This window comes from Rattus norvegicus, chromosome 8 (genome assembly GCF_036323735.1).
Source record: "Rattus norvegicus strain BN/NHsdMcwi chromosome 8, GRCr8, whole genome shotgun sequence".
NCBI classification, from domain to species: Eukaryota; Metazoa; Chordata; class Mammalia; order Rodentia; family Muridae; genus Rattus; species Rattus norvegicus.
The window spans coordinates 115,050,121-115,074,561 of NC_086026.1; the positions used below are offsets into that span (position 1 = coordinate 115,050,121).

The 24,441-nt window shown below is 45.5% G+C and overlaps 1 protein-coding gene and 1 pseudogene across 2 annotated transcripts in view; one reads left to right on the plus strand and one right to left on the minus strand.

The window, feature by feature from the left end:
* Positions 1-6,322: 6,322 nt before the first annotated feature.
* Positions 6,323-6,905, minus strand: Rpl29-ps14 (ribosomal protein L29, pseudogene 14; annotated as a pseudogene).
* Positions 6,323-24,441, plus strand: part of Rpl29 (ribosomal protein L29) — an 893,235-nt gene continuing 875,116 nt past the window's right edge. The window contains exon 1 of one of the 2 annotated variants that reach the window (XM_063265012.1): positions 6,323-6,914. The gene's annotated coding sequence lies outside the window, so the exon portion shown is untranslated. The remainder of the gene's footprint in view (positions 6,915-24,441) is intronic. The other variant, XM_063265014.1, reaches the window with a different exon arrangement.

Sequence of the window (24,441 nt, forward strand, 5' to 3'; positions counted from 1 at the left end):
CAGGATAATCAGAAATAGCATGATTCTAGGAAGTGAGAATGTGTCTGGTGTTCCTCAGCAAAATGGTAACACTGTGACCTTCAGGACAGCTTTTGTGGAAAAGAACACTGAAATCATGAATTCACGAATATATAAATTAGTGTAAGAACTGTTCTTGACAGGATTCCTCAAATTGCAAAATATAAGGATGCAATATGCATTCTATGAGGGGCCTCGTGGACCTGAAAGAACAGAGGTAGTTGCATTAATGAGACAACTTTGTCAGAAAGATATTAAGGAAGGAGATAGAGATTTAGGGAGTGCTGCTCTCGGCAAGATCCTACCCAGCTAAGTTTATTGTTTGTGTTACAGTCGAACAAGGAATAGTTTGGACTTTTAATCTGGAGTGAGCTATAATCCAGAAATGAAAGACACACTTGTGATCCAGACCTTGAGGCTAGAAGACACAGGCTTTTGATCTGGATCTTGGGGCCCAAATATTGTGGTACACACATTTAATCCCAAGAGACAAAAGCAAGCAGATTTCTGAGTTCAAGGCCAACCTGGGACAGAGCAAATTCTAGGTGAAGAAAAACTTAAGTCCAGGCATGGTGGTACACGCCTTTAATCACAGCATTAGGAGACAAAGTCACACAAATCTCTGAGTTCAAGGTCAATCTACAGAGAAAGTTCCAGGACAGGCAAATTTAGGCAGTGAAGGACTTGGGAAACAGAAAGCTGGTGATAGTGTACGAGAACAAGGGGCCATGTTCCAGCTCCAGCACGCAGCAGAGCTTGGCAGTTTTGGCTGTGTGGCTCTGTCTTTAGAGTCAAAGAGCTGACTCGTGGGATAATCAAAAGGAAACCTGGGGTAAGTTATTGAATTGATATGCAGTTCCTAAGGAAGTAGCTTATACAAAATGAAAGGCTGGGCTCTGGCCTGCAAGAAAGAGCTATCTTGAGCAGAGAGCTAGCTCGAGCAGAATATTGAGTTGTCAACTTGCATCTGTCACTGACTTCAAGTCATTCATCTACTGCTCCCAAACACCCCTTCCTCAGGACTCTCTCCAACTTGAGGCTGGTCCTAGGCCTCAAATGAATAATATATGTCTAGGAGCTCACAGGAAATACCTGTCCAATCCAGTTCATGGGACCCTAAACTGCAACATTTTAACCATGATACACTGCGATTTCCATGGCTATTTTGTATCTTCTGGCTGTAAACAAAGCACACACAAAAGAAACATATAGGAGCTCATTAAATGAACCCAGCTGAAGAGTACACCAGCCAATTGTCATGATGTGATCCTTTCTATTTAAAGGTCCTTGTCACTAGTGAACTATTTTAGGTCCGGATTACTGTGGTTAGAGTAACACATGTGTGTCTTCTTCATTCCCATGATAAACAGCCCGTGCTTCCAACTAAAAAGTCATTTTTGCCTCCCTGTTCATTTCTGGTCTTCTAATATGATGTCAGTAACATAATAAATAACAAGCTCGTGGCCTGTTTTCCTGATATAGTACTTGTCAGCACGCCAATCAATAGTGTAAAAGCCTCAACCAGAAAATGTAAATAAAATAACCATGAAGAAGTGCTTAACATACATCTGGTCAGTTTTGTTTCTTCAAGATCATTAATGATGCTGTGTGTCCACCTATAAACAGGATATTGAGAAGCAATAGGTAGACTTCAGCAGGTTCAAGTGACTCTCAGTGGAAGAATGGGCAGGTTGTCCTTGGTAGCAACCTATTGTTGGCTCTGTGACCAGAACAACTGTTAATACCTAACTTGCTCTACCTCTCTACTTTTATAATATTCTGAATAATAACACCTCAGAATTTATGTGCAACATGTTTAAGTCTTCCAGATGAAAAAAAAGTCCCTGTATAATTTAATGGTATAACGCATTTCATCAAAATGAATAACGTTTCTAAGTTTCTACCCTCAGCATCCAATATAATTCTCATTGTAATTCATAGTTACCTGTTAAGATATTTTTAAGTTATTTCCTTGGATTATTGCAAACAGTATCTTTCCATCCTTCATACTGGTTTCAGACATAAAACATAACACAATTCTCGGTGCCTTTGTTTATAGTCATAACATTTTTTTTTTTGACTAGAGCATTCCCTCTATCCCTTTATGATTTCTCCTGCTCCAAACTCCTGTCTAGATCTGACATCTTGTGATTCTGAGATGCTCCACAATGAAAGCTGTGTTTTCAACCCAGAGCTTGTCAAGTTCAAAGGGAGTATAAGGTCAAAGAGTCAGGTAGGACAACAAAGGGCTGTTATTGCTCCTCAGAATTGGCAAAGTAGCTTAAACCAGCAGCGGGCAGCAGGCAGTGAGGGTTGGCTCCTCTTCGTTTATGGGGCTGTAAATCTAGAAAGCAATCTGCTTTTCAAGAGCACATCAAGATTTCCTCTTCCCCAAGGACTTTCCCCTGCGTGCTTTTGTTCCTGGAGATTTTAGGCTCCAAGCTTGGCAACCGGAATAAGCTGGGCTCAGCCACTAATGAGACAAGTAGAGGACGTTTATCCAGTGAGAACAAATAAAGAGATCTGGTGACTTTGAAGTCCATCTTTGGGTTCTGACATGAAGGTTAGGATTGAACGAAAGGCAAGAGGCATGCTGGGACTAAGCGGTCCTACTCCCTCCCATCGCCGACCCACCATCCTTTAGGCTCCTGGCTCACGATCAGTCTTTCATGTGGTCTGCACTGTATGAAATTTTGGAGGCGGTATAAGCTCTCACTCTGGCTGGCTACAGAGCCCCAGCTTTCTCCTTCTCCAGCATGGAACCTGTGGAAATCCCAGTCGGTTGTTTCAGCAGCTCTACAAAGAGAGAGGCACACGATCTCTTGCTTATCTTTGTTCCTTCCTGGACAGTTACATTTTTTATGCCTCTCTTCAGGTGTATCTTGGGTAAAGCCTGGCGCCCCTCCCCCGCAGAGCAGGCGCGCGGCTTTCACGCACCGCACCTTACACTTCTGTCCCTATTAGGAGCTTTCTAGTTTGGTTTTTGCAAAGAGGCAGCTTTGTAGCAGGTGCCTCCACTTGGCAGTTAACACCGCCAAGCAACACCGAGTTTCTCAGTCTGGGACTGGGTTCCTTGCTACCGGAGGCAGAGGTAACGCAGAGACTAGCGTTTGAAATTTAATACGCATCAGATTGGCTAGAACATCTAAGGAATGAAGACTTTCATCATGCTAATTTTAAACTCGGGATAACTGAAGAGAACATTTGTCTTAGTCAGTTTTCAGTTGCTTTAACAGTACCCAATATGGAGTTGGTTATAAAAAGCAAACACGTTACCCGGTTTGGTGGGGTCACGATCTGTATCCCAACAAGGCAGGTTTGGCCACCCATCTTTGATTAGCCAATTAAGGCAAATTAACCGAGAGAGCAGAAGAAGGAAATTTATTCAATGTGTCTACGACATTGGGAAGCTGTACCCTTTGGCTTATTGTTCTGAAGTCTGAATAAATGGTACAAACATTTGCTGGGCTTCTGGCAAAGGTTCCATGCTGCTTTGATTCAGGGTTAGTAGGCAAGAGTGTGAAAAGGCAAGTCAGGAGGGAGCCGGGGGCAGGGGAAGGCGGTGAAGCTTGCTTTGTAACAGCCTGCTTGCCTCTGTATCAACTATTCTTCTTGTTAGTGTAACAGAATAGCTGACCAAAACACCTTAAAGAAAGGTGGTTCTCAACTTGTGGGTCAAGACCCCCTCAGGGGGTCATAGATCAGATATCCTGTATGTCAGATATTTTTACATTATAATTCATAATAAAAGCAAGGTTACAGTTATGAAGTAGCAATGAAATAATCTTCTGACTGAAAATGTAAGAAGGGATAAAGGAGGGGGCTGGGGATTTAGCTCAGTGGTAGAGTGCTTACCTAGGAAGCGCAAGGCCCTGGGTTCGGTCCCCAGCTCCGAAAAAAAAGAACCAAAAAAAAAAAAAAAAAAAAAAAGAGAGAAGGGATAAAGGCCATCTTGGCCACAGAGGCACAAGGAGACAGGTAAGAGAGCCTCTGCAGTCGGACAGCAGGCCATGGGCCTATCTGTAAGGGCCTGAGAAGACAGATCTTTAATACCTCCAGGCAGGCTTCCTGTGATACACTGTCTTCAAGGAGGCTCCACCCCCTGAAAATTCCATAACCTTGGATTTGGGGACTGGGTGTTCAAACTTAGGAGCATCTAGAGCAGTGGTCCTCAGACTTCCTAAATGCTGCTACCCCTTTGATACAGTTTGTCAGTTTCTAGTGACCCCATAAGATTATTTCATTGCTACTTCATAACTGTAACCTTGCTTTTATTATGAATTATAATGTAAAAATATCTGACATACAGGATATCTGATCTATGACCCCCTGAGGGGGTCTTGACCCACAAGTTGAGAACCACCTCTATAGGGGGTGTTTCACTTTCATACGTGGTAATCTCTCAGTCCCGAGAGAGAGAATTTTGTAGGAAAGGCCGTGGTAATCTCTCAGTCCCGAGACAGAGAATTTTGTAGGAAAGGCCGTCAGATGTCCCCACCCCTTTCAGAGGGGACCAAGCATATCCCAAGCGCAGCAACACTTTGTAGCACACAACCTCATGTTTGTCCTAGCTTAAGCTCTCTGTCTGTCCTCAAATGCAGAGTGTACCTTGTCCCCAGAAAGGAAGAGGGTCACATGAAGAAGCTGTGCTTTATTCTTGCTCTGGAAAACACAAACGAATTTAAATGACCGCTCAGTAGGCCTGGGGATGACCATGCAGGTGGTTCAATGCCTAAAACGCCATAGGAGGGTCACCGGGAGTCTAAAGCTAGCCTGAGATAAGGAGCAAAACTCTGTCTCAGGAAAACTCCCAAGCAAAGCAAAAGTTGGCTTGGACTGACAGTTCCTGCTCGGAGTAATGAGAGTAGTAAGGCGTCTACCCACCCTCTCCCGATGTGTGGGTACCAACACTGAGTTGTTGCTGCTCGGTTCTAAACTTGCCGTTCTATACTCAGCAATGCTGGGATTCGAAAACTCACTTCTCATTTGCCAGCCATTTCCCTTTAGGTGTTCCAATGGAAGGCCGTTGTGAGCTTGAAAGACGAGAAAGGGACTTTGCCTTCAAATTGCACATTTGCTCCTTGCTCTCGAGACCCACCCCAGCACCTATGCTTCAGTGTGGCAGTTGGTTTCAGCAATAGAAAGTGAGTCTACTGTGTGGTTTGTCAGCACTCCCCACCTACCCATCATGGCCACCCCTCTCAGGTACTCCAATGGCTTCTTCTGAAAGGACCCAGCCTTGGCCTCCCGGCCCATCCTCTGATTCCAGTTGCTAAAAGAATACCAGCTAGTCAGCGCTGCTCTTCTCAGAGGGCTGGGTCCTAGCCTGTCCCTACTTGGCACAGTATATGGTGTTCATATACATGGAATCAGAATCCAGGTATTTCATTTGAGACTATTAAAGATAATGCTGTCTGGGCACAGTGGTATGTATGTATGCCTATAATCCCAGTACTCTAGAGGCTGGTCTGAGAGGATCAGCGGTTCAAGCCCAACCTCAGTTACTTAGAGAGTTTCTTGAAGCTACTTTGGGCTACATGAGGCCCTATCTTAAAAACGTTAAAACAATAAGTCATAAAATAAAGGTAATCATAAGAAGGCTAAGGGACTTTAAGACACTGAATCTGTGTGTTAGTGGCTCTTAAACCTGTAACTGCATGTCAGACATGTTACTCAGGTTTACATGGAGAAACTATGCATCCCAGAGTTAACAAGTTCGAAATTAAATCATTATCTCTCCTCTTAAATCAATGACTCTTAATATTTCCAACCAGTCTCTCATAAGCAGTATGGTAGTCACATGTAATCTCGAAGTTTTAGTACATTTACTTCTTAAAATTTTTTAAAAGATTTATTTATTTCATATATGTGAGTGCACTGTGGCTGTCTTCAGACACACCAGAAAAGGGCATCGGATCCCATTACAGATGGTTGTGAGCCACCATGTGGTTGCTGGGAACTAAACTCAGGACCTCTGGAAGAGCAGTCAGTGCTCTATACCACTGAGCCATCTCTCTAACCCTAGATATACTTCTTAAATCTCTACTTTCCATTGCTACCTCACAGCCTCTAGTTCAGATCTGCCAAACTCAGCCTCACTGGCAAACACTAAAACCCCTTCTCTGTGTCTCCTTGCCTTCCAACTTCTCCCTTCGAATCCTTTTAAACTGTATAATTATGAAAACACCAAAAAATATAACAAAGACTGTATGCCTGGACACAGTCCCAGATCTGTCCAGTGAGTTTAAAGACTTCTTTCACTCGGAATCATGTAAGAGGTTTTCTCTTTGGTAATTTGTTGCTGTTTGTTTTTTTTTTTTTTTTTCCTTGCTCAAGTTTATTTGTAAAAACAGCATAGGACACTGGTCATCTGCAGATAGTGTGTAGGTAGGTGTGTCCCAGCAGTCCATCTGTCTTCACACTGGCAGGAGCCTGTTCTATGGGGCCTTCACAGGGGCCTGGGCACCCTTGGGAGCCTGGGCTGGAGCTTTGGCCTGGGCCTTAGCTGGAGCTTTGGCCTCTGCCTTGGTTTGAACCTTGGGCTTTGGTTGGCAGAGCCTATGACCCTTGGCCATGTAGCTTCGAATCTTCTTCCCAAGCTTGGGGTGAGCGATGAAAACCAGACGGCTGAGTTTGCGGCTGGAGCCCTTTGGCATCTTGGGCTTGACGGCCTGAGGCTTCACGAGGGCCTTGATGGCCTCTGCTCGTGCACTCACGGCCTTGGCATTGTTGGCCTGCATCTTCTTCAGGCCTTTCTTGTTGTGCTTCTTGGAACTTGGGTCAACCCCCTTAAGAGATTCGTATGTCTGTGACTGGGGTTGCTTGATGCCATTTCTGTGCCATTTGCGGGACTAGTTGGGTGTGGTGTGGTTCTTGGACTTGGCCATGTCTGCACGGTAAGCTGATGTTACCATGGCTCCCCTGATGGTTGTTTTTAAAACGGGGTCTCATACATGAGCCCAGGCTGCCTCAAACTCATATGTAGCTGAGGCTGGCCTTGACTGTGATCCTCCTGCCTCCACCCTCTGAGCACAGGAATTACATACCCAGTTTGTGGTGCTGGAAGTTGAAGCCAGGGCTCTGTGAATGCCAGGGAAGTACCCTACCTGCCACTCTACACCCTCAGCCCTCAGCACTGGCTTTGAATCTGATGTCGTCTCTCACTTCACATTCTTGTATTCATTATTCATCAGACTTGGATTTGTGTGTTTAAGGTTTTCATCATCTATGGAATTTGCATATTTATAGTTTTCACCGGAAAATGGACATTTATCTCATCCTCTTCTTCTGGAGTTCCCAGCGACATGTGTACTATGTTGCTTGACGGTTTCCCCATGGCTGAAGTTTGAAATTCTTCTGTCCATTGTGTATCCTCTTGTTTGGTCTTCAACTCACCAGTCTTCTGCCAGGCTACTCTTTTCATCTCAGTCATTTAAATTTCTGTCTCTAGGGGCTCCGCTTGGCTCTTTTGTTAGGAAATTCACTTATGCTTTACATTTAAAACTTACAGGAGAGAGTTGTGCTATAACTACTTATAAAGTTTACATTTAAAACTTACAGAAGAGAGTTGTGCCTTGTGACTACTTTATTGAGTTCTTTTACCTACCAGCCCTCTCCCTTCCAACCCTTCAGCACTAGGTAGGAGAGAAAAAAGGATAGAGGGGAAAGGAGGTATCAACCCTGTTAGAGCATTTCCTGCTGATTAGGGTCCTTATAATCTTTGGGGTAAGCATGATCTTTGACATCAGGATATCCAATTTCTTGTCTTGTCTCTTTGCTCATGACCAGCCATTTGGCAGACCACAGCAACAGCAAGCAGCAGCAGGGGGAGCAGCGGCTGCCACAGTCTCTCTGTGGGACTCTGGTATTTTTATATAACCCTCTCAAGAGTTCCCAGAACTTCAAATGTAAACTATCTTCAGCTGGCAAAGTCATGCCCCTGCCAGAGCATGGCACAAATCATAGTCAGCAGCGAGGACAACCTGAAGCCGCTTCATATTCCACACCTGGGGCTAAAACAAAAACATATTCCCATAATATACCTGGGTTTTTAAGGACCCTAAAATTCTCACTACAAGCTGCTTCAATGTCATCTTTTAATTCCAACTCTATAAATGTCCATAGATTGGTTATTTTTCTGATTACGGATTATGTTTTACTATTTTTTTTTGTTTGCCTGGCAATTTTTGTTTAGACGGAAGATAATCCAAATTCTATCTTGATAGGTGTTGACTATTTCTGTATTCCTACAACATTCCCCCTCCTTCTCTCTGGAAGGCTCTAGCTTGGTTCCTGACACACAGTTGAATCTCAATAAACATTTCCTGAAACCGGTTTTTATTTCAACACACAAAATGTCTTTAATGGCAAGTCTCGTTGTTTTGGTTCCCTGACATCTATAATCTGTGCCAGTGACGTAGAGCCTGGCTCTTACTACAGAAATTACAATGCCAGTGTCCAGCCAGGCGCCAGTTCTTTGAGGAAGGTAGTTGATGGGGTATGAAGTCAGCAGAGATGTCAAAGTTTATTTATCTTTGGTAATTCTTCTGTCTATAACTCTATGCTAGTCTAAGACCAAAAGCCATTGGCTTCTGGTAATTAACTCCTGCTGCTCGGCAGCAGGAAATAAAAAAATAAAATAAAAAAAAGAGGGTTAATTGGTAGGGCTCTTTTCTCCCTGGCTCTGGAAACTTGTTAATTCTTCATGAACCAGAGAGGAAAAGAAAAAATAAGAAAGAAAAACAGCCTGGTATAGCTGTTCCCTGAGAGGCTCTGCCAGAACCTGACCAATACAGAGGCAGATGATCTGAGTCAACCATCTGACTGAGCACGGGACCCCAATAGAGGAGCTAGGGAAGGACTGGATGAGCTGAAACAATTTGCATCCCCATAGGAAGAACAACAATATCAACCAACCAGACACCCCAGAGCTCCCAGGGACTAAACCACCAACCAAAGAGTACACATGGAGGGACCCATGGCTCCAGTTGCATATGTAGCAGAGAATGGCCTTACCTGGCATCAGTGGAAGGGGAGGCCCTTGATCCTGTGGAAGTTGGATGCCCTAGTGTAGGAGAATACTAGGCTGGTGAGGTGGGAGTGTGTGTGAGGGAGGACTGGGGGTGGGGGATAGGGAACTTTCGGAGGGGAAACTGGGAAGGGGGAAAACATCTGAAATGTAAATAAATAAAATAACCAATGAAAAAATACACAGGCAATAGGCACACACACACACACACACACACACACACACACTCTGGTCAGACCTGATCACTAGACTCATCTACTCCATCAATGTTCACATATGCTTACATACACACACCTATATCTACAGATGTATGTATGCAGTATGTATGTATGTATGTATGTATGTATGTATGTATGTATGTATATACAGACAGACATATACTATATACATTTGGTGGATGGAACAAAGCTGCAATGGGCAAATATCAATGCAGAAAAATCTTGGTCATTCTGGATGAAGCAAAAAAAAAGAAACTCCCATCTTTATTTCTGAAAGAAAAGCTTCTCCCTTATTGTCATTCTTAGTTCTTATATTTTATTTATTTATTGTAGCGACTTACAGCCTGTAGTCCAACTAACCCAACAGTGGGCAGCTGTGGATGGGAAGTCCAAGAATCTAGCAGTTGCTCAGTCTCACAAGACTAGTTGTAGGCTGGTCTGCTGTAGAAGTTGGTTCCAACAGATGTGCTGGCAAGTAAGTGCAAGCAGTCGAAGAAGAGTGAATCTTTCTTCTTCCAATGTCCTGATGTAGGCCTCCAGCAGAAGGTGTGATCCAGACCAAAGGCGTGTACCACCGTCCCTGGATCTAAAACTTGTTTTGTCCCAGGTTGACCTTGAACTCCAAGATCTCCTTACCTCAGTCTCCTGGGATTAAAGGCATGTACTGGGGTTGGGGATTTAGCTCAGTGGTTAGAGCACTTGCCTAGCAAGTGCAAGGCCCTGGGTTCAGTCCCCAGCTCCGAAAAAAAGAAAAAAGAAAAAGAAGAAGAAGAAAAAAAAAAGGCATGTACTACCTTGCCTGGGCCTAAGACTTTCATGGCCACTGTACCTCAAGATCTCCATGTCAGAAACTTGTGTCTTCTAGCATCAAGATCTGGATCATAGGTATGTCCTCCAATTCTGGATTATAGTTCATTCCAGATGTAGTCAGGTTGACAACCAGGAATCACTGTATACACACATCTTTATCTATATACATACCTAGATACAAATCTGTATTTGTCTTAGAGTCCTAAAGATCACTCTCGGGTTCCATGACATGTTAGAAAGACTCAAAGAACTCAGGAAAACTGTTCTGCTCATGGTTATATTTTATTTCCATGAAAAGATACATGTTTGAATCAGCATGGGTTGAGTCTGGGGGAACTAGAAGCTGTCTTTGACCAGTAGAGTAGCCTAGCCAATTCTGTATCCTTCAACATATGTCATATGTTGCCAACCAGGGAAGCTCACCTAAACTGCCTGGGTATTTATTGGTATGTAGGCAAGTGGACATGTATTACCAGGATGACTGACAATTACTCAGCCCTCAGTCAGGTCAGATGGACACACTGACCTAAGCCTCAGGCTTTTGCTGGGATTCCAATTCTTGGTGTAAACTGCTGACATAGCACAATGCTTTAGGCATAACAAAGGGTGGGATAGTCCAAAGGTCAGAGATCTCTTTCCAGGAACCAGGACAAGACCCAATACTGAAAACCTTGTATGGTCATACAGGCTCTGGGTAAACCAGGCCCGTAGAGTTAACCCTTGTGCACACATTATCCTGTCAGTAAATGTCAAAGCAGTTTATGTTTTGATTAACGTAAATAATGTTGCTTTGAACACACTTGTGCGTGTTTTCATGGAGGACTTGTGTGCTTCTCCATAGGATGTTACGTAGAAGTAGGGAACAGTCTGTTAAAGAATATGACCTTAGTGGGGCTGGAGAGATGGCTCAGTGGTTAAGAGCACTGACTGCTCTTCCAGAGGTCCTGAGTTCAAATCCCAGCAACCACATGGTGGCTCACAACCATCTGTAATGGGATCTGATGCCCTCTTCTGGTGTGTCTGAACAGCTACAGTGTACTTATATATAATAAATAAGTAAATCTTAAAAAAAAAAAAAAGAATATGACCTTAGGGCAGAGAGACTGTAAGAGTCAGAGGTAGAGGATGACTAGGAAACACTGTTTGCTGACCCGACAGAGCACTTATAGATAGGAACTCAAGAGTGATTTTGACAACGCCCACGAGCCCAGCCAATGTGGAAGGGAGGAAGAGCGTGAGGCCCCACGTCTAGCTGAGGGGCTATTGGCAACTGGTAGTTTCTGGGAGAGGGAGCCTGTTTTCTATCAGGGTGGGTAGAGCACTGTCCAGGGGAAGGGCTCATACCAAATATGAGCAGCACAAACTGATGGGTAAAAAAAAAAAGACACAAGTTGGGAGTGAAGGAAGATAGGGATGAGTCTGGAAGGAGCTGGCTAGGAAGGGGACTACGATCAAAATCCATTGTATAAAACTCTCAAAGAAGGGGCTGGGGATTTAGCTCAGTGGTAGAGCGCTTGCCTTGTAAGCGCAAGGCCCTGGGTTCGGTTCTCGGCTCCGAAAAAAAGAAAAGAAAAAAAAAACTCTCAAAGAAGTAATAGAAATATTATTTAAAAGTATAACCTCTGGGGCTGGAGAAACGGCTCATTGGTTAAGAATTCTTGCTCTTGCCGAAGGTCTAGGTTCAGTTCCCAGCACCCATGTGGCGGGTCACAATGTCTGTTATTCCAGTTCCAGAGGACCCAACATCCCCTTCTGTGGTACACAGACCTACATGCCGAAAAAACACCCATACATGTAAACTTTTTAAAAATAATCTTTGTTCAACTTTCACATACAACGGCAGAGTTTTCCAAAGTTGTAAGCTGCCAAGCAAAACAGGCACCTTTTCAGGGGAACTCCTGTGTTCAGACCCTTCTAAATGGATTTTCCTGTTTCTTAAACTTCTCTGGAGAAAATTGAGCGTGTCTGGTGATGAACTTGCCCGTCATCTTGATGACATACCTTGGAGATGCTCTAAGGTTCCTGCCCACCACTGTCCTCTTTTGAACATAAAGCCCAAACCAAACACAACCAAGAAACGAACATCTACAGCCTGCATCAGCTGCCCAGGGGGCAGGGCGCTCGCTGGGCCCTTGGTCCCAGCTCTTAGGAGACAGAGGCAGGATTCTTGAGCAAGCTGGCTAGCTAGATTAGAATTTAGTAAGAGATTCTCCCTTAACAAATAAAGCAGAGAGCGAAGAAAGAAGGCACCTGAGGGCGCTGGAGAGATGGCTCAGTGGTTGAGAGCACTGACTGCTCTTCTAGCGGTCCTGAGTTCAATTCCCAGCAACCACATGGTGGCTCACAACCATCTGTAATGGGATCTGATGCCCTCTTCTGGTGTGTCTGAAGGCAACAACATTAATCTAAGAAGAAGAGGAAGAGGAGGGGGAGGAGGAGGAGGAAGAAGAGGAGGAAGAGGGGAGGAGGAAGAAGTCACCTGACATCAACCTAAGGCACCTTAAGCACAAGCACCTCCCTCCCCATGCACACACATACCTGCAAACACAGGCACACATACACTGGTAAAAAAAAAGAAAAGAAAAGAAAAGAAAAAGAAAAAAGAAGGGGCTGGGGATTTAGCTCAGTGGTAGAGCGCTTACCTAGGAAGCGCAAGGCCCTGGGTTCGGTCCCCAGCTCCGAAGAAAAGAACCAAAAAAAAAAAAAAAAAAAAAAAAAACACACACACAAATAAAAGCTTTAAAAGAAGAAATGCCTATTGTTTAAGCCACACCGTGGTGGTATGTTATTGTGTTAGCCCCAGAAAGTTAATACAGAGCACATTAGGTTTCCTTGCTTGTTTTCAGAGCATGCGGTGTGCAACAGAGGACCAAAAGGTGCCATCTTCTCTCTTGAAAACATGTAATAAAAATCCAGGTTGAGACGAGGTGTGTCTGTTCACACTTTAAACCTCAGCACGGCAGAGGCAAAGGATCTCCATGAGTTCAAGCCCAGTCAGGATTATTGGGGGTAAGAAAAGATTCACAAAGAACTAAGTAAGCTATTTCACTTGGTCTACTCATGCGAGACCCTGAACAAGCCCTGACTGAACGGTCACACTCCCAGCCAACGAGAAGGCTCAGCAGATGAATGCATCAAACCTGATTGATGAGTTAATGAACCCCTGGGAGCCACGTGAGAGAACCGACTTGCCAGTGGTCCTCTGACTTACATACACGCACATTAAAAAAACTGTAAAAAAAAATGTTTTAAAGATCGCGACTGTCCCACTCCTTGCTCTTTCCTCCGACTTCTGCATTGATAAGCAGGCTCACTTTCTAGCAGCCATCTGTGGGAACACGTGGACTCCTTTAGTTTGTAGCTATGGTGATCTATTTCCATCTGAGGCATGCTATGTTTTGGAATGCTTTGGAATGTCTCCTAAGAGCTGGGACCCAAGAGCCCAGCCCCTTGCCCCTTGGGCAGTTTTTATGCTCATGCAGGCTGAAGATCTTTCTCTGTTCTTTCATTTCTTGGCTTGGGCTTTATGTTCAAACCAAACCTAGGTTCTTTTTGTGGGAACCTTTCCCGAACCAGAAGATTAATAAACTCTTGATAGAGGTGGGCAGGGCTTGTCTCCAAACTCCTCATCACCTCTAATGCCATCGTCTGATAAACCACCTTCAAAGAAGCTGGCTTCAGGCTGCGTCCTTGGAGGGACTGGAAGATGTCGCTTTATTAACTCTCAGAATTCCTATTTGCCCTGACAGTCAGGCTTTTGATTAAAGGGGGAGGAAGAGGATGACAAAGAGAAATAAGGGGAGAGATATTAAATGCAGTCAGAACGGGTGATTTATTGCCCTCTCAATTCAGCCTGGCAATCATGAATATAATAAATGTGTCTCCTAAGAAATTATTTTTTCCACCAAGTCCTTCCTTTGGCTCTTTGTGGTCTTCAATCTCCACTGGCTTTTTTTTCCCTCTTTGTTTGGATTTGAATACATTCCAGTTGCCTAAAGTCTTGCTAGGTTGAGCCCAGGAAGCTGGTAGGTGGAGCAACCACAGCAGTACTTCGAGAGCCTTCTCTGGTGCTGCTCAGGACAGTCCTGGTTGCTGGAGAGATAGACTATTGGATCTCTGGCTCCTTCCCCTTCTTTCCCGGAACAGTGTCACTTTTCAATGACAAAGTTCGCTTTTAAAAAATTAAGACAAGTTGGGGATTTAGCGCAGTGGTAGAGCATTTGCTTAGCAAGCACAAGGCCCTGGGTTCGGTCCCCAGCTCCGGAAAAAAAAAAAATCAGAAAAAATTAAGACAAGAGGGGGCTGGAGAGAGGCCTCAGCAGTTAAGAGCACTGACTGCTCCTCCAGAGGTCCTGAGTTCAATTCCCAGCAACCACATGGTGGCTCACAACCATCTATAATGGGATCTGATGCCCTCTTCTGGTGCATCCAAAGACAGTGTACTCATTGACATGAATAAATCCAAATAAAAAATTGAAGCAAAATCTACGTGATGTGAGATTCATCATCTCAGCACTTATGAGTCCACATGTTGGTGATTTTTAGTGGATTCACAGTGTGAGCTCAGCATTGTCTAATTCAAGAACATTTGCCTAGCATCCACCAGTGTCAGATCTGACTCCTCCTGCCATGGCAACCATTCACCTATTCCCTGACCCCGAGAACCTGTGTACTCGGAAACGTCCCGTCGATGGTGTCCTATAATCCTATTTTCTGTATATCTTCTTTCACACTCAAGTTTAAGGCACACTCACATAGCATTCTGTATGGTGATGTACAATACTGTACGTAACAGCACAGTGCTGCTATGTGGGCACACCAATTTCATTGGTCTACTCGCCCATTGATGGACACTTTAAATTGTTTACATTTGGGAGATGTTATGAACAATGCTCCTATCAATATCTATGTACAAGGGTTTTTTTAAAGGTTTATGAGGACACAACTCAGGTGATTCCATTTGGGTCAAAACCTAATGATCACAGAAGGCATCCAGTAACACGCACTGTCCGTGCAGAAACAGTGTCTCATTATCCCGTTTCCGACCCATCGAGTTGAGCAGAAGGTTTCTGTTTCATTCTTCGAAACGGGTTGTACCACTAAACAGCCAAGCCTTAAACTTCCAGCAACCTTCCCACCCCACCTTGCTGAGAGCTGGCATTGTAGGCCTGTACCACACACCTCGGCTCTGATTCGTACTCCAACAGCTATGTTCTGGCTTATGTGCCGCTCTGCATCTGCACGTCTCTCTGCTGCAGACAGTCAGGGCGCTCCAGGAACGCACTAACTACAGGAATAGTATAGGAATAGGAAACTCGCCCTCTACAGAGGAAGCAGTCAGACAAAGCCAGGATTCTAAAGCCACCCGAGTCTTTTCTTACAGTCAGCCACAAAATAAAATGTCCTTAGCATCAGGCTGAGGACCTCAGCGCTGGGAGGAGGGATTTGTTCGATCACAGAGTTGAAATGAGGCTTGTTCTAGGGGTAATGAGGCGGTACCTTCTCCTTCCCTCTGTGGTTTATAGCTCCGGCTTCCCCCATGCTGTCCAGACACTGATGGGTGCACTTGAGGTTAAGGAAGCATTCTTTAGGAGCACTGAAGTGCAGCCACAAAAACGACGACATTACAGTGACGTCTCAGGCCATCGCAGCCAGCCTCGGCTTTGGGCTGGGCTTATGCACAGTTTGATCAGACTGCTGGGTTGTGTGGTGCTTGACGTTTTCAAGGACAGAATAAGGTTGGAGCCTGATCCATAGAAATCCAGTCACAAAGCTTTTATGTGGAAAATTGCCATGGAATAAAAAAAATATATACTGGAAGAGAAATAAGGTAAAAGCGAGGCAGAATTGATGTCATAAATCTAAACCACAAGTCAGTGGGTGAAGTTATGCTACACCAGGATGGGGTTGCTTCCTGCTCGGAGAAGAACAGTCCAAGGCAGGACTGGGGGATGGCCATATATTCCTACGGGAGGCTACTGGGAGGCTGAGGCAGGAGGTCATTTGAGGCCAATCTGGGAATTATGATGAGACCTTCCTCTAAAAATAGATGACAAGAACCAGAGTTTAGCTTTTAAGAAAGGAGTACATGACTTGTGGACTTTTCAATGGCAGAGACTAGGAAGCCGCTCCGGTCCTTATCTGAAGAGACCTCATGTCTTCAGAGACACTTCAGTGAACAGCTGACCTGCTGCTGTTACTACATCTATGGATCTCGGAGTCTGGGCCCCTTTCCAAATCAAACCACTCAGATTCAGACCTCCAAGGCATGAGGGAGCCCTAGAGAACAACCATTGCTGCTTGGCCACCTGGCCATCTGGAGCTCCTGCTTCACTCCTGAGAGGAATATCTATTTTCTGGATATGTCTTCATTAATAGTTGTACATTAACCATAGAGAACAGATTCTGCAGTAGCCTTCCAAGATTTCTGCCTCCTAGTGTTCACATCTGTGTGGAAAACTCCCTCCGAGTGAGTGAGTGAGTGAGTGAGTGAGTGAGTGAGTGAGAAAGAGGTGGGTGGTGGATCTTTTTGCTTCTTAAATTGAGAATGTGTGTGGAGGGGGAAGTAACTAGTGCTATGGTATAGGGAGCCAGTATGTCAGAGGACTACTCTAGAGGGTCAGTTCTCTTCTTCCACTTCACTTGGGTTCCAAAGATTGAACTCAAGTCATCAGGTATGACCCACAGAGACCCTGCTTAGCCAGTAGAACGCAATAAATATGTTCTGTAAGACCTCATTATTGTATAACGTTCTTTAAGAATGATTCCAACTTGGAAGCTTGCTCTCCAGACCCTCCTTGCACATCTGACAATGTAAATGGTCACGTGGGAAATCCTCTATGGCCAGGAATCGCAGCAGCGTGTTACATGTTGGGGGCGTCTCACGTCAGACACACCAAGGAGCTGGGCCCTTGTCCTTTGACTGTAGATAAAGGACTCCTCACACCCGATTCACATGGATTCTCCTCCAGCTGAGCTTCCGGGCAGGAGCACAGCACAGCTAACAGAGCGAGCACAGCCTCGCTTTAATGCTGAAGAGAGGTCCTCCCAGGCCGCGCCTGAGCTCCTAGCCCACAGGAACGGCATGCTCAGAAAGGTGTGCTATTTTAAGCCACTCAATCTGCGGTGACTTATCGTGAAGCGATGAAATTTAACATTCACATATTTTATCTACGGACCCTAAGCACAGCTGTAAATTTAATAAGTGGTCCTATTCGATAACAGCAACAGCAACAGCAACAGCAACAACAACAACAACAACGAGATCGATATTTGAGAGCTTCGAGTGCCACAGAGTTTCACAACGTGCTCCCGTAGTCTATCAAAAACATTTTTATTGTTCCTTCATGTGATGGTCAGTTTATGGGTTGCCACAGGTAGAGCTTCGGGAGAAGCTCAGGAGATCAAAGTGTATGTGTTTGGGGGGGAGGGGGACGTACTCACAGGTCCTACGACAGGAGGTCAGAACCCCACGAAGGGCCCCATGGGAAAGACTCCAGAGTGTTAGAGAGGCAGGAGATAGGAGAAGGAGACATGTGGGGTACAGCCTTCAGTGGGGTCTCCTTAGGAAAAGCAAAACAAGACAGGGCTTTGTGTGTTTAGGGCTGACTAACCTCGGTGGAGCTACAGACTATAGGCATGTTTTTTAAGTGCATAGTATCCTGCCTAGTTTGTATCAAAAGAATATCATTTCCTGGGGTGAGGGGGCCTGTGTGTGTCCACAGTGACTTCTAGGCATCGTAGACTCTTATGTTAGGCTGAGCCGGGCCCTTCGTCTCTAAGAGTTGACCAGCCCTTGAAGGGAAGCCTTAGCTACAAAGATCTCTCTCTCTCTCTCTCTCTCTCTCTCTCTCTCTCTCTCTCTCTCTGTCGTCCATGTGAGTGTACATGTGTGTGTATGTTCTCTGTGTGTGTTGCCTGTGGATGTAATGTACATGTGTATGTGTTCCATATGGGTGTTCATGTGTGTGTTGCATGTGGGTATACATGTATGTGTTGCATGTGGATGTACATGTGTGTGTTGCATGTGGGTGTACATGTGTGCATTCCATGTGTGTGTACATGTGGGTATGCTGCATGTGGGTGCACATGTGTGTGTGTTCCATATGGGTGTGCATGTGTGTGCCCACATGTATGTAGAGGCCAGAGGTTAACATATGATGTCTTCCCCAATTATTTTCCACCTTATTTATTGAGACGAGGTCTCTCACTGAATCTGGAGCACAGTGACTCACCCAGGCTCTAGGGATCTACCCTCTTCTGCTTCCACAGCACCATGGTTACAGACTCCTACTGCATCTGTCTTCACATATGTATGGCAAGCACCTTACTGATTAAGCCATCGTCCAATCCACTCTTTTAGAAATATATATATCATCTATAAAAGTGACAAAAGTGTAGTAATAAATATATATATTGTATCAAAATATATACAAAACGGAAATGACTTTCTATCCTGTAACTTGCCAATGCTTCTGAAAATGCTAACCACATTGCCTCATCCTAAATATTAAGGAATTGTTTGTATCAAACTGAATTTAATTGGGGGGAGGCGGGTGTGCTGGCCACTTTCTCATTTGGACTGCTTTCTATGTTCATTCATATTGATTATTCAAATATATCACTTCCATTTAGTTGGCTATAGATGGCCTCTAGCTCTTAACCCAAAGGAGTTTAGAAGGATGAATATCTGGGAGCAAGTGTTGGAGAGCTCCCTAAAATGCATCCCTCCCAGCACTCCTTAGAAAGCAAAGTAAAAACCCAGGCAGCAGAGGCAGCCTGACTGACACAGAAGTCCCCTGGCAAAGATGCTCCTGCCTCGTCTCATGGCTGCTCCTTTCCCTCTATCTGATCTCCAGGGTTTCGTTAGGATTTTGACATTGACATTTGGAATATTTTGACTTCCCTTTAAACTTTGAAATGCGTGATTATGTAAAATATTCTTTAACATTATACAAACACATACAATTTTGGCAGCTTCTGATTAGTATAACCTTCTCAGGAATGCTGCATGGTGCTCAGGACAGGGTTGTCTTCTTAACGTGCACTGTTTGCTTACAAGGGAAGTCACTCAGGAAATCATTCATTTCACATCTGTCGCCCGGCCGTGTCTATGGGGTTATTAGTGGCCTTGTGTGGTTTTATTGTGTTTGCATGCCCGTGCGTATGTTGTCAGGAATCATGCTCTAGCATTTTAGATAGGGAAGTGACAATTCTTGGGGAAGGTCACCCAATACTCATGGCCCACCACAGATGAACTCGATGACCCGGGCTGCATTGACCGTGGGACCCTTCCCAAGACTCAAGATGGACAGCCTGCTTTCTGTGCTGTAAACAAATGGACTGCGGAGGCCTTGTCTGAGAAGCCCTGGCTGCAGCATATGGCAAGGAAATTGCAGTACAATCAATCGGAAGGGGGATTGCGGGGGGGGGGGGGGCGGGGGAGGCAACCACGTGGACACTCCCCAAGGACTTTCTGTGTAGCTCAGACTCTTTGCAGTTAATCGCAATGGTGTTGTTTTATGAGGTCACGAATGAATATGCTTTATTGACTAGATCGTCCGTGTTGCTCAAACTCATGGCGCTCACTTCGCGCAGGAGAGCGAGGAATCACTGGTGTTTGGTCAGGCCTTTTCTGATCCCTAGAACATTTGTGGATGCCAGCGGGAGGGCATCTCCTGTGGCGTTGCTTTTCCCTCCACACCCAGTCCACCCCTCACCCTCGCTTGGCTACTCCTAATCTTCCCTTGGCCCCCAAGAATTGTCTTTCCTGCTGGAAATTAGAAACCCAGCTGGCTCCTTTTGTGGGAGAGCTTTGGTCACAGAGCCTACGGTGCTTTAAGATCCACCTCTCTGCTTCTGCAGAGTCAGGTGACAGCCTAAGTAGCAATTATTTCCCTTTCCCAACAAAGAGAAATGAGATTAGAGTTTACCACTTGGGCTGTTATTTCATAAAGAGTTCAGAGCCTCAGCACAATTGCCCGATCTTCATCATCGCAATTCAATTTCTTCAGGTGGCGGGAGAAGAGGGGAAGCAAAACCCGGCAAGTTACCTTTCACCAGGTTCAAGAGCATCCAACGCGAGTCCCCGCCCCCACCCCGTCTCCAGGTTCCAAGAAGAGAGCAGCAGCCACCGCAGCTCCCGGATGCCGCTCAAAATATCGAGAGGAGTCCTTCAGTTTCAGGACTGGAGGCCTTTATGCTTTTTTTTTTTTCAGTCGGAGAGAGTTGACCCGACTTTTCATCTCCTGATAGCTTTCTGCAGCGCCCCGCAGAGTAAATGTTGCTTGGATTACCCGTGATTTACAACCCCTCTCATTTGCTTCTCGTATCTCCCCTTCCCAGAGCACGGAAGCGTTCCTTCCCTCTCCTGCCTCAAAGCAATTTCCCTTATCTCTCAGAAGTTCAAGGCCCTTCTCCTTTATGGGCTGCCGACTCCTCTAAATAATGTTTGTCTGCTTTCTTTCTCTCTTCTTTGTTCTCCTTTCTCTTCCCTCCAGGTCTCCCCCAACCAACCCACCCCACCCCCACCCCGGCTCCTGCTCTCTCTAGAATCAGGGCCTTTATCAAAGGAACCAATCTCACATAAACATATAATTCTGCTATTCATTAAAGAATACTGATTCCTGGCTTTTTGAGGTTTGGCCTTTCCCCTCAGCTCGCTAGCCCGTTCTCGGGAGTGCCTTTCTCATTCTTAATATTCTACTGTAATGCAGGGCAGGGGCTGGGAGGGGAGTAATGATGTTTCTTTAATAATTGAGAGATGCTGGCTAAGCGTTTGCAATTGCTCTTAGGAATCACGGAATTTTTGTGGTGGTCGTTGTCACAATATTCCTGAGGTGTCTGAAAATCAGTGTGCCAGCATTCAACTACAAAGAGATGAGTCAGTAAGCCTCCTTCCCCAGGTGCACCTAGGACAAAACAGAGCACCTGGAGTTGATCCTAGAGTATCTGGAGTGCGTGCGTGCGTGCGTGCGTGTGTGTGTGTGTGTGTGTGTGTGTGTGTGTGTGTGTGTGTGTGTGTGTGTGTTAATGTAAGGAAGGGAAGTCTGTAAGACAGACAATGCTAAGGAAGCTACCACGGTGTGCAAAAGAAGCTTAATTCTATGAAGTTTTTAAAAATAGAATAAAACATAGATGTCATTATGATCCTAGCTGTGGGGCACGGGGACTGGGGACTTTATAAGCTATGCCTCTAATGGGTTCTAAATCACCCCCCCCCCACCTTGCATACAGGTAAGTAGGCTGCAGGTGCTGGCTGCTAGGAGACAGGCTGGCACGAATGGAGAAGAGACAGAGCAAGCACATGCCAGTCTGTAGTAGCAGCCAGAGAGAAAGCCCGGAGGGCCTGCCTTCTGTTGTCTGCCTAGCGTGTCATCCGGTTGTGGTAGATTATGTTGCCAGCCAAGGGTCTATAAACAGGTGCCTCAGGTTAGCACATGATCAGTGCAGTAATGGATGCTTGCTTGCTCTCCCTCTAGCCAGCTCTGAAAGCCATCTCTCTCTGAGGGATGGGTAAAAGACTCCCACTTCAGAAGCAACGTCTTCTCTTTTGCGATCCAAGCAGATGCAGAACCGAGAGTAATTAGCTGCTCCTTGCGGTGCTGCTGGGTGTCCAGCAGGGAGTGGAGGGGTCTGTGGCCAAAGCCTAAGAGCTGCCGTGTCCATGGCTCTCTGCATGCCCCAGCCCCCAACAAGTACGTCTCCTGTTTTCCCAAGCAAGCTTCTTACTTGCTACTAAGAAAAACTGGTGCTTTGAGAATGACAAGAGCCCTGCTGTTGCTATTCCCTGCTCTGTATAGACACTGTCTCCAGCTTCTAGAAGAAGTGTGGGAACAAAGGCAAGTGACGGGTATTTGGCCTTCAAGGAACCCACTACGTATTTGGAGAGATAAGAAGCTAACACAAGCGCACGCACACACATGCACACACACACGCACACGCATGCACATGTGCACACGCACACACACACACATGCACACACACACGCACACACATGCACATGTGCACACGCACACACACACACACACACACACACACGCACGCACACACATGCACATGCTAGGTCCAGTGGCACGTTCTGTAATCCCAGTACTCAAGAGGCAAAGGCAGGAGGATTAAGGAGTTCCAAGCCAGACTTGGCTCTACGAGCTCCTGTCTCAAAAACAAACCAACTACTACCCCCACCAACCCTGAAGAACAGTTACAGCTTATTTTAATATATTCAGTCTTTTATATAAACATTACCTTTCACAGACTTGGATCAACCCAGTGACCTGAATAGGAAGTTCTGCTGCTTAAGGTTTGCACAGGAAGAACCCGGGGCCGGAGAAAGTTAAGTAACAGATTCTCAGAACACTACAGAGTTAGGAAATATTCCCAGAATGCTTCAGTGGGGAGAAGTGTGTCTGTTCTGCTGTGGACTCTTCACATGGGGCCTCAGTTCAGGAACAGCAAACAGTTTTCGCTGACATAAGCAAAAAAAGGAGCTAGGACAGGGCCTGGGTAAGCCACTTGGACCAAATCCAGCCAGCCAATGCTCTTTGCGAATGACCGTTAGCTGGAGCACAGCCACTTGCTTATGAAATATCTGTTGTTGAGCTCGACTGCTGCAGACCATTTGGCCTTCAAGACCTTTTCAGAGAGAAAGTTGGCATATGGTGGGCTAGAACACAGCTTCAAATAATTAACTTCATTGAATTAAGCACCAGAGAGTCTCCTCCTACCTGGTGTCATTTAATCTATACTACGCTGGAGATGCTAACTGCTGTATGATATGCCTAGATGGACTACAGAGCAGTTGCCATGGCAGTAATTAGTAATAGCCCGTTACTAATGATAACATTGTAATGGCCATCATCAATGAGGGCCACCCGGGCTCGGGCTCTGGGGTGTGTGCTTCACGAACACGGTGTTCACTCGCCTGACTCCGGGTTCAGGGGGTTAAGTAAATGGTGTCAGAGTAATGAGCTAGTAAATGGTGAACCCAAGCTAGAGTTCTTCCTCATCCAGAGTCTGGGTTCCAGCTTCCCATGTGCCTGCTGGTTTTCTCTTCAATCACAGAGAGTAAGCACCAGAAGACTAGTTTTCTTTGTTTCTCTGGAGGCAGACTGATAACCAAGGCCACATGAGGAAATCTAGTGGCAGTGAGACAGTGGGTCTTATCAGGCTGCTCAGAGGAGGCCAGTTTGGGTTTGAGAGGTGCTTCCCCCCACCCCCCCAAGACTAAGTTCCTGCTGGTAATTAACAAGGTCACCTGCTGCTTTCTCAAGAAAAAGTGTTGACAAATCATCCCGATAGACGCCTAGCAAAAAATAATTAAGGCCTAACTTGTAGGCCCACATTCTGTTAGCACCGGGCTTTCAAGAGCTTGAGAATCTTTTGAAAGAGTTTGTTCCCAAGCAAGAGCTAGATACAGCTCAGTCAGCAGCATGCTGGACTAGCATGCTTGAAGCCCAGGGGGTCTATCCTCAGTATCCATAAATGAGTGGGACAAGTAGTTATAAGGTAAAAAGCCTCCACATTTTTTTCTTCCCTCATCCACACATCCAAGGGTAGGGTGTGATTCTTTAAAGAGGTCTGAAACCATCGGTGCCTATCATGAAGTGCCTGCCTTCTAGAAGGTTCTAGGTTCGTGACTGTAGGGCTAAGGCCTCATGTCCCTGAATCCCCACTGACTCCCTGTAAAGCATCTCTCTTGGGACCCTAGAAAGCTCAGTCCCAAAGCACCAGATGACCAGGGATGTAAACTGCCTCACAGCCTCTCTCTGTACCCTATAGATGTGATACTTGGCATGTGTCCCTATCATAGTCTAGAATCTGTCCCGAGCCTTATCATAAGACTGGTGGTCATCATTTGGGCACTCTTAGGGCAAGGAGAACCTCCCTGCACCAGACTAGGTTGATGCGGAAAAAATCTAGTAGACCATGGTGCAGTCACAGGGGAGCTAAAGAAGACGGGCATGTCTGTGTTTTTCCTTTACTCAGGCACGGATTCCCTGGGCTCTTGTATGATAAAGCCCAGAGTGAGACTTTGGTGCTCTGGTCTTCTACTACACCCTTCAAATAGTAAGTGTGTGTGTGTGTGTGTGTGTGTGTGTGTGTGTGTGTGTGTGTGTATATTCATGTGTGTGGGGGTGTTGTATTCATGCAGATGTGGGAGGGGTGCACATATGCACACATGTAAATGGAGGTCTGAGGTCAGCCTCAGCTGTCATTGTTCCTCTAGAACCACCCATCTTGTATTTTAAACAGGATCTCCTATAGTCCTTGAATTACCCATTAGGATGGTCTTTGGCCAGCAAACCCCAGGGACTCCCCTTTCTCTGCCTCTTCAGTGCTGGGACTACAAGTGTGCCCCACCATGGC